This window comes from Abramis brama (assembly GCF_963993115.1).
Source record: "Abramis brama genome assembly, chromosome: 13".
Classification (NCBI taxonomy): domain Eukaryota; kingdom Metazoa; phylum Chordata; class Actinopteri; order Cypriniformes; family Leuciscidae; genus Abramis; species Abramis brama.
Genome location: NC_139975.1, coordinates 34,540,168 through 34,548,866, shown reverse-complemented (window position 1 = coordinate 34,548,866; position 8,699 = coordinate 34,540,168). Strand labels below are relative to the sequence as shown.

Below are 8,699 nucleotides of genomic sequence, written 5' to 3'. Positions count from 1 at the left end.
TGTTGGTGTTCAGCAGACATTAGTTCCAACCCATGACTTTAAATATTCAAAGTGTCAACTTTTAGTGGTCTGATTTTGTGAGTTACTGCAAAATGCTTATCCTCCATATAGTTATTTTAAAATCTATACAAATGGTTCAAAATATCCAGAAAATGGTCACTGTACAATATGAAGAATGGGTTACAGAAGCTATCAAATTCTGTCTATCAAAATCTTTTATAATGGCTTAGAGATGGGTAGAAGAAATCAAACCTCTAGCAACAGCCATATGCCCTTATTCAACGGAGATACTCCAGAGTTTTCTGGTCAGTTAGTTAGTGACAATGTAATTCTGATTTTGAATATTGGGGTTAGGGTTAGGGTTTTGATTATTGAGAGGGGCACATCAGTTCAGATGATGAAATAGCCCAAGTAAAGAAAGATAGAATGGAAATTCATGGTTTGAAGAAAATCCAATGTAAATTCAGAAATCATATTTGCATAATATACAGGAGTACAGAATAAAGTGCAGTTTCATTCATTTAGCATTTTGTGTTTTGTGTTCAGTTTTCTTTTGAGGTCAACAGTACAGACTTTTCTTTTCAGTCATAGTTGGCACATGACTGACCCTCAAAGTTGAAATATGGTTGAAATAATGTCAGTTGTTGTTTTAATGTTGTTAAGTTTTTTATTTTGTTTGTTTGTTTGTTTTTACAAAATCTGTATGTTGAATCAATGTCATGTCTTCAAGGAATACATAATCTTTGAATTATTATTATTTCTAATTATTATTTTGTTATTTTAGCATTGTATGATATTTTGATCAAAACACCACTTCAAAAATCTAAATTTATGTTAAAATATAATCATATTATTAACAATAATAATAATAATAATAATAATAATAATAATAATGGATATAATTTCAATCTCAAGAGAGAAGTACAAGCAGAAACTTTTTTGCTTTGTGTGATTTTGTTAGGACTTACAATTTTGTGTTTGCCTAAAGCTTACCATGCAGGATTGCATTTTTATTCACACTGTCATCAAACACTATTTGACCAACTAATCAAATATAGTATACAAATAAAACTAAACACATTTCTTTAAACAAAAACAAAAAAAGAAAGAAAAGTAATCTTTTCCATTATCACCCTGAAACAATTACTATTGGTTGTTTCACCTTCTTTGATCATGATTGGTTAATATGACTGTCATCTACGTAACTGGCCAATGACAACCGTGCGCGCCTTTTTACTGGTCAAGTTTGAAAATACGATGACGACGTGTGTGTGCTACTGCTCGGCAAGATTACTCGGTCTTTCCTTATGCCTGTTAAATTATTATTTTAAACTAATTTGCGTTGTGACATGTAAACGGAGGAGAACAGAAGCTGATATGTGAACACAGAGGAAGGTCGTTCTGGATGTGTGAGTCCTGCAAACATTTTGGTGATATCAGGTAAGAGAACATTTTTCAGTCTCTATTACGTAGTTATGTTTTGTGTTCATGTCCTATTAGTTTAGAAAAAACAGAGATCAATTAATATATATTTAAACGTTTAGGCATTACATTAAAATAAGTGGATACGAATGTTAATATAGTTCATGGTAGAATATATAATGCAGGTAAACAAATCTTGTGTTAATGGAGTTCATTAACTTCCCAGAAATGTTCTGTGTCAGTTAACTTTTACACACGGATAACGGACGTACTACAACCTGCAGCTGTGTGTGTGTGTGTGTGTGCGCGCGCGTGTATGTGTACCATTGATTTGATTACAGTAAGATGCTAATAGTGATTAGCGTATTAGCACGTTGTAGCCTCTGATGTCAATGTTAGTCAGCTAGTTTAAAACTCAAACACATGAAAACCCTATTGGAAAAAATATATAACTAAAATATATTTGAAAAATTGATTTTATGCTAAGTTTACTACAAATGCATTTACATATTTATGTACTTAATATAAATACCCTGCAATTGTACTTTGGTATCCTAAATTATATACTTAAAGTCAATAAGAACAACAAATGTTGTACTTAATGCAACTTTAGTTATCTGGAAGTAGTGCTGAGGTTAAGTGTATTTGATTGTGCTAAAGTGGAACTATTGCATTTGATGTATTTATTTATTTTTCTAGGGAAGGAGCATCCGAATGAGTAAAGTGACTGATATAACTGTCATTTATATATGTATATATATATATATATATATATATATATATATATATATATATATATCTCAAGCACTGGAAGAAGATTTTTTGGGGAGAACAGGCACCCAACAGAGAGACAAATCCACCACGATTATCAACTTCAGTAAGATGCAAGTCAATTTTAACCATTGCTTCTAAACCTTACATTGGGATTAATATATTATGTAGTTAAAAGTATTATTCTCATCATCAAAAGTAATTTCATCTACCAGTGACAAATCTGAGTAACTTTTTATCCTTTTGTCTTTCTTTCTCTAAAGTGACAAAGAAAGGAGAACATGTCACCATCATCAGTCCTTTATTTAGTTCACTGAAAAGCATCAAGGGAAAGACCCTCAGACGTGTCATAACAGGATAAATGTGGCGACAGGTAAAATTATTAGATGGTCTGTTTGATTTTGGTGTACCAATTTGCTTTTTTCAAAGCTACAATTGTGTGATGTGACGTGACATGTATGTGCAAAAACGGCTGCCCACTGCTCCGGGTGTGTGTTCATAGTGTGTGTGTGTGTGTTAGTGAGTATTGAACACACACACACACTGAACACACACCCAGAGCAGTGGGCAGACGGTTTTGCTGCGGCACCCAGGGAGCTATTGGTGACCATTTGTTCATGTTGTCTGAATGTTTAATAATGGCAAATGTTGGTACAATTTAAATACGTTTTGTTTAATATTGTTTAAAGGAATGGTACAAATTAAATCTTTCTTTTTAAGGACTTATCAGCCCCCTCCATCCCACCTCAGATTGACCAAGGATCCAGATGAGTACTGGCAATTTGGTGAAGGATTGCACTGTCACTTCTGGTATGAATCTATTAACCTTTTGTTATGTGTGAGGTGTTTTGATTTTACTTAATTTAATAAAATTTACAAAATTAGATTTTACATAATTGACTTAGAGTAGTAGTAATTTTCACTAAAATGAAAATTACCCCATGATTTACTCACCCTCAAGCCATCGTTAGTGTATATAACTTTCTTCTTTTAGACAAATACAATTGGAGTTATATTAACTATGGGGTTGGGTTAATAAAGCCCTTCTGGAGCAAGGCCATGAGTTTCCAAAAGTATCCATATTTAATACTTTAGAAAGTAAAATAACTAGCTTCCGGCCATACATAGTCTACTTTTGTATAAAGCACAACTTACGCAACTTGTGACGTCAGAAGTAGCGTAGTGCATCATGGGGTAGCGTAAATATCAGCAGCACGTCGCATTACTCGCATAAGTTGCGCTTTACCCTTAAGTGGAATCTGTATGTTTGTTTGCCCAGAACCTAGTTGTTTTAAATATTAATATTTTTCTAACACAAACTCATGGCTTCGCTTCAGAAGGCCTTTATTAACCGCGTAGAGTTCTTATGTAATGGATAGATGCACTTTTTTGAGCTTCAATCTGATGGATGCAATGGTTGCAATCCACTGCCATTATGCAGCTTGGAAGCATCAATGTGTTTATTAATATAACTCCGATTGTATTCGTCTGCAACAAGAAAGTCATACATACCTAGGATGAGTAAATCATGGGCTAATTTTCATTTTTAAAGTGAACTACTTTAATACTATGTGTAGTTAGGATTCTGAATTAAGTGTAATGTTTCTCTACATATCAGAAATATACAGAGCCACTTATTAGGGGTGGAACGGTACACAGGAGTCACGGTTCGGTTCATACCTCGGTTCAGACATCACAGTTCGGTACGAGTTCGGTACAATGGAGGAAAAAAGCAAAGCAAAACAAAAATGCAGAAGGCTTGTGCATGTCTCAGGCTGTACCACCAAAGGAAAATAAATTACTTAAGCCTTGTATTTTTTAAATAAGTTTTATTAATAAAGTAAGGCATAGAACCAGTTTATTTGTAGTGCACTGACAATAGTTTTATATAATTAGTTTATTAATTAAATTAATAAAAAGACCTTGAGATATGTTTGGTAATTGTACCTGAATTAATTTAATTGAATTAATTTGCTACATTTCAGATTAATATATTTGTTTTCTCTTAAAATTTTAATTAACAGTAACTTAAACACTTTGCAGTTTGAATGATGTCCTGTATAAACAAAATGACGGAGTATGTTTTTATGTTTACACTGTTCGATCACACCTCACACACACAAATTTCAGTAAGCACTTTGCGACTTTTCGATCATGACCGCGCCTCTCTCTCTCTCACACACACACAATATATTCCAGCATTGCAATCTTTACATCGCAGCCAGCTTCAGAGCTAAGGCGGGAATGCAGATTAGGTGTCCCTAAAGAACCCGCGTATCTAACAGTAGTTCCACATTACATTCATTAATTTGCACACAAGTTTTATTTATTTTTATACTGTGTATTCTCCGTGTAAATTTATGCGCTGAACCGTGACGCCCGTACCGTTTCGGTTCAATACGAATACATGTACCGTTCCACCCCTACCACTTATATTATCAGAAATTAGAGCTGAAATTGTTGAAAGATTTTGATCTCGATTCAAATACCCACGCAATATTTTCCTAAATGACAAACGATTTGTCTTAAACCTTTGTCAAGTAAGATCACAGTGAACATTTATATCTGCGTTGGCGCTGTCAGTAGCCACATTTACATGGAAATGTTTTGTTTCGATCAGAATGAAATCATTCTGATTGATGAATCTGAACATAGTTTTTACATGAATGCTAAGTCATCAGGTTGATGGGCATTTATAAGTCACAAGCTTCAAATCTGATTTAATCTTTTTGATGTGAACGTAATATGCAGTTTCCTGCTGTTGTCACAAACTAACCATCCTCCGTTGTTTTAAAAAGCAGACTTATATTTACCTATATTTCAGGTCCTTATTAGGAGACGAGGAGTACACAAAGGTTTGCCGTGCTGCTTATATTAATCAAGCAGTAACAAAACAATGCCCAGATGCCCAAAACAAGGCATCTGCAGATGAGAGTCCGAAACAAGCACTTGTTGGACAACGTTGTCCTGCACCACTTCACAGAATGATGAGTGGAAAGATCATTTTAGATTGACACAACAGTCATTTATTATATTCTTAAATAATATTACAACAACATCAGCTCTTAATTCAAATGATCACAGAAGTACTGAGATAAAAGTTTATAGTTCAGATATAAACACTGTCTACAGTAGCAATCAAAATAGAGTAAATCAACTTTTGCAAGAATCTTGACACTTGAAACTTTAATCATTCATTCTAGAGATTCGTTCAAAAACGCTGATTCATCCAGTAATGAAACACGTATTTTAGTCATTAAATCATTCATTCAAACTTTTTTTTTTATTCAGATTCATATTCATTTTAAATCGATTGCAGAAATTAACATTTGTCAGAACCTCTAGTAAATTACATGTTATGTTGTTAATTTATCTGTTCAGAATCATGATCTCTGTCTGAAACACTAAAAGAATCAGATTCTCATTTTAACAATTCTAACTTGTTATTAAAACTGTGACTCTGAAGTCGAGCCATCCTGGAAATTTAAGAATCATCCACACCTGTGATCACCTCAATTATTTTCCAAAGACACAAAGAATAATATTTTTATATTTTTACTTTAAAAGCAATCATAAATCATTAGCAATAAAAAAATAATTAAAATACTTTAATTATGCATCATTTTGTCGGCCCATTCTATCATGGACTGAGAATCTGATTGTGAGAAACTACCTAATATTAAAATGACTTGAGACAAATAATGTATTATTATTATTATTATTATTATTATTTTTGTTTATAATTTTTTTTAAGGGTTAACTTGTATCAATTAATGAATTGATGCTTTCAAACACATTGCATATTCATACTTTATAAACTGGTTTTATTAAAACAAAATTAAATCGGAATAGTCTGAATAAATAAACAGTAATTCTCTGTTGATTTCCCAAATGCCCTTCCAGTGACATTCCAATACCATGACCATTCCAATTGAAGTTTAATGCTGTTTTTGTTTTTTATCCTGAGTAAAAGTTATTTTTTCATAAGGTATTGTGACATGTGTAAGTAACATGATTTCTCTAAAATCCTAATCTCTAAAAAAAACAAATTTGTTTTGCAGAGGCTCTTAAGAAGACTGCTCAGATCAACTGGCAAGAAACTGAGAGGGAACACTCAAAATAGTCTGGGACAAGAGATGGAGGACAGTGTCCAGAATGCACAAATGACTGTCTGCAGTGTAAGCTGTACCGATACATGTGTAGTTGCTGCTTCTAACTGCCCCCATTTTATTTTCTGTTCAAATGTTCAAAGCTTTCAGTAAAGACTGGGTCAAATACAGGTTAAAAGTATGTATTTTAACAATTAGGTATAGAACTTTAAAGAGATACTCTTTAATCTGACATAAATCTGCTTATTTAAATATTGTCTCTGGAATTTCAGAATATTGCATAATATGATGGGTAATTTCAATAAAATTTAAATTTGAAAAGATTTCAATCTCACTGTGTGCTCTAATGCTTTAAAACTTGTTTGTGTGGTGTTGCTACTCATTTAGATGGAACCCAGATGATCCCTAATTGGGCCACATGCATATGATTCCTAGTTGGGCCCCACCTAAAGCCCTGTGAAATCCTGCATAAAACCTAAATGAGTAAGTTGCTGGGGCCAACATGGAACCCATGGACAAACCCACTTACAGCCCATATTTCGGCCCATGTAGTAACGTTGTAGTACCTACAAAAAAACTAAAGCTGGGACCAAGAAAGGTCTTGTGCATGTAGCCCAGTTGGGGCCCACCTTTTTGTAAGTGCCATCCTATATGAAATCCATGTGGGCAGTTGGTATGGGGCCATTATGGAACCCGCGGACAATCCCATACAGAGCCCATTTTTCAGCCTATTTCGAAACCCACATGGGCCCCATATACAAATGTCGATGGGGTTAAGCTGGGACAGAGATGGGTCTTGTGCATTTTGTCCACTTGGGCCCCACCTAGTACCAAGTGCAATCCTACATGAAATCTATCTGGGCAATTAACATGGGGCCATTATGGAACCCGCGGACAATCCCATACAGAGCCCATTTTTCAGCCCATTTCAAACCCACATGGGCCCCATATACAAATGTCTACTGGGTTAAAGCTGGGACAGAGATGGGTCTTGTGCATTTTGCCCACTTGGGTCCCACCTAGTACCAAGTGCCATCCTATATGAAATCTATCTGGGCAATTAACATGGGGCTATTATGGAACCCGCGGACAATCCCATACAGAGCCCATTTTTCAACCTATTTCAAACCCACGTGGGCCCCATATACAAATGTCTACTGGGTTAAAGCTGGGACAGAGATGGGTCTTGTGCATTTTGCCCACTTGGGTCCCACCTAGTACCAAGTGCCATCCTATATGAAATCCATGTGGGCAGTTGGTATGGGGCCATTATGGAACCCGCGGACAATCCCATACAGAGCCCATTTTTCAGCCTATTTCAAACCCACATGGGCCCCATATACAAATGTCGGCGGGGTTAAGCTGGGACTGAGATGGGTCTTGTGCATTTTGCCCACTTGGGCCCCACCTAGTACCAAGTGCAATCCTACATGAAATCTATATGGGCAATTAACATGGGGCCATTATGGAACCCGCGGACAATCCCATACAGAGCCCATTTTTCAGCCCATTTCAAACCCACATGGGCCCCATATACAAATGTCTACTGGGTTAAAGCTGGGACAGAGATGGGTCTTGTGCATTTTGCCCACTTGGGTCCCACCTAGTACCAAGTGCAATCCTACATGAAATCCATCTGGTCAATTAACATGGGGCCATTATGGAACCCGCGGACAATCCTACATGGGGCCCATTTTTCAGCCCATTTCATACCCATATGGGCCCCATATACAAATGTTGGCTGGGAAGTAGTCCTTCAGAAACACATGTGAGTACTAGTTTAGCTTGTTTTGATAATTTTTTTTTTTTTTTTCTCTCTCTCTCAGGTACACACTTCTTTAAGTTTTGAATTATAAATTGAACAAAGTATTTGATTAATTATTCATTTTGGAGGTTCTGGACGTTTTTATTTTTTATTAATAAATATGAACCTACGTGAATATGTGTATGAGCAGACCTACACACAACTATACCTTAAACAGAGATGTTGCTTTTTTAAAGGCATGCAGTGGAACAGTGTCAGAGTCTGAGATAGACCACAGGACAGGCAGCATGAAGCAGAACACTCCTGATCCCCTGTCAGTGATTGACCTACAGCCTGACATGGACACTGCTTTGACTGCCACAGGAACTACCACACAAGCTGAGGCAATGCTCATGATTATGAGCCATGCAGCAAAGCATAAAATAACTGGTTGCCAGTTACATGATTTACTGCAGTTGATAAATAAATTGTTTGGCCAAGAGGTTGTACCTCGATCCAAGTATCTTTTTAACAGAGTGTTTAGGAAGTTGTGAGGAAGTAGAATTTCAGTTCTACTGTGAAAGTTGTCACTTAAACAGAGGAACAGTCCAGGAAATCAGTGACAAACAAATTATATATTAATATCATCAAAC

At 35.5% G+C, this 8,699-nt stretch overlaps 1 long non-coding RNA gene across 2 annotated transcripts; it reads left to right on the top strand.

The window, feature by feature from the left end:
- Positions 1-1,149: 1,149 nt before the first annotated feature.
- On the top strand, positions 1,150-6,405 carry LOC311094421. 2 transcript variants are annotated; one of them, XR_014608654.1, is made up of 4 exons: positions 1,150-2,299; positions 2,457-2,566; positions 2,914-3,003; positions 6,255-6,405. It is a non-coding gene; the product is annotated as an uncharacterized lncRNA (long non-coding RNA). The 2 variants fall into 2 exon arrangements; XR_014608655.1 differs by having other exon boundaries at positions 1,150-2,306.
- Positions 6,406-8,699: the final 2,294 nt, after the last annotated feature.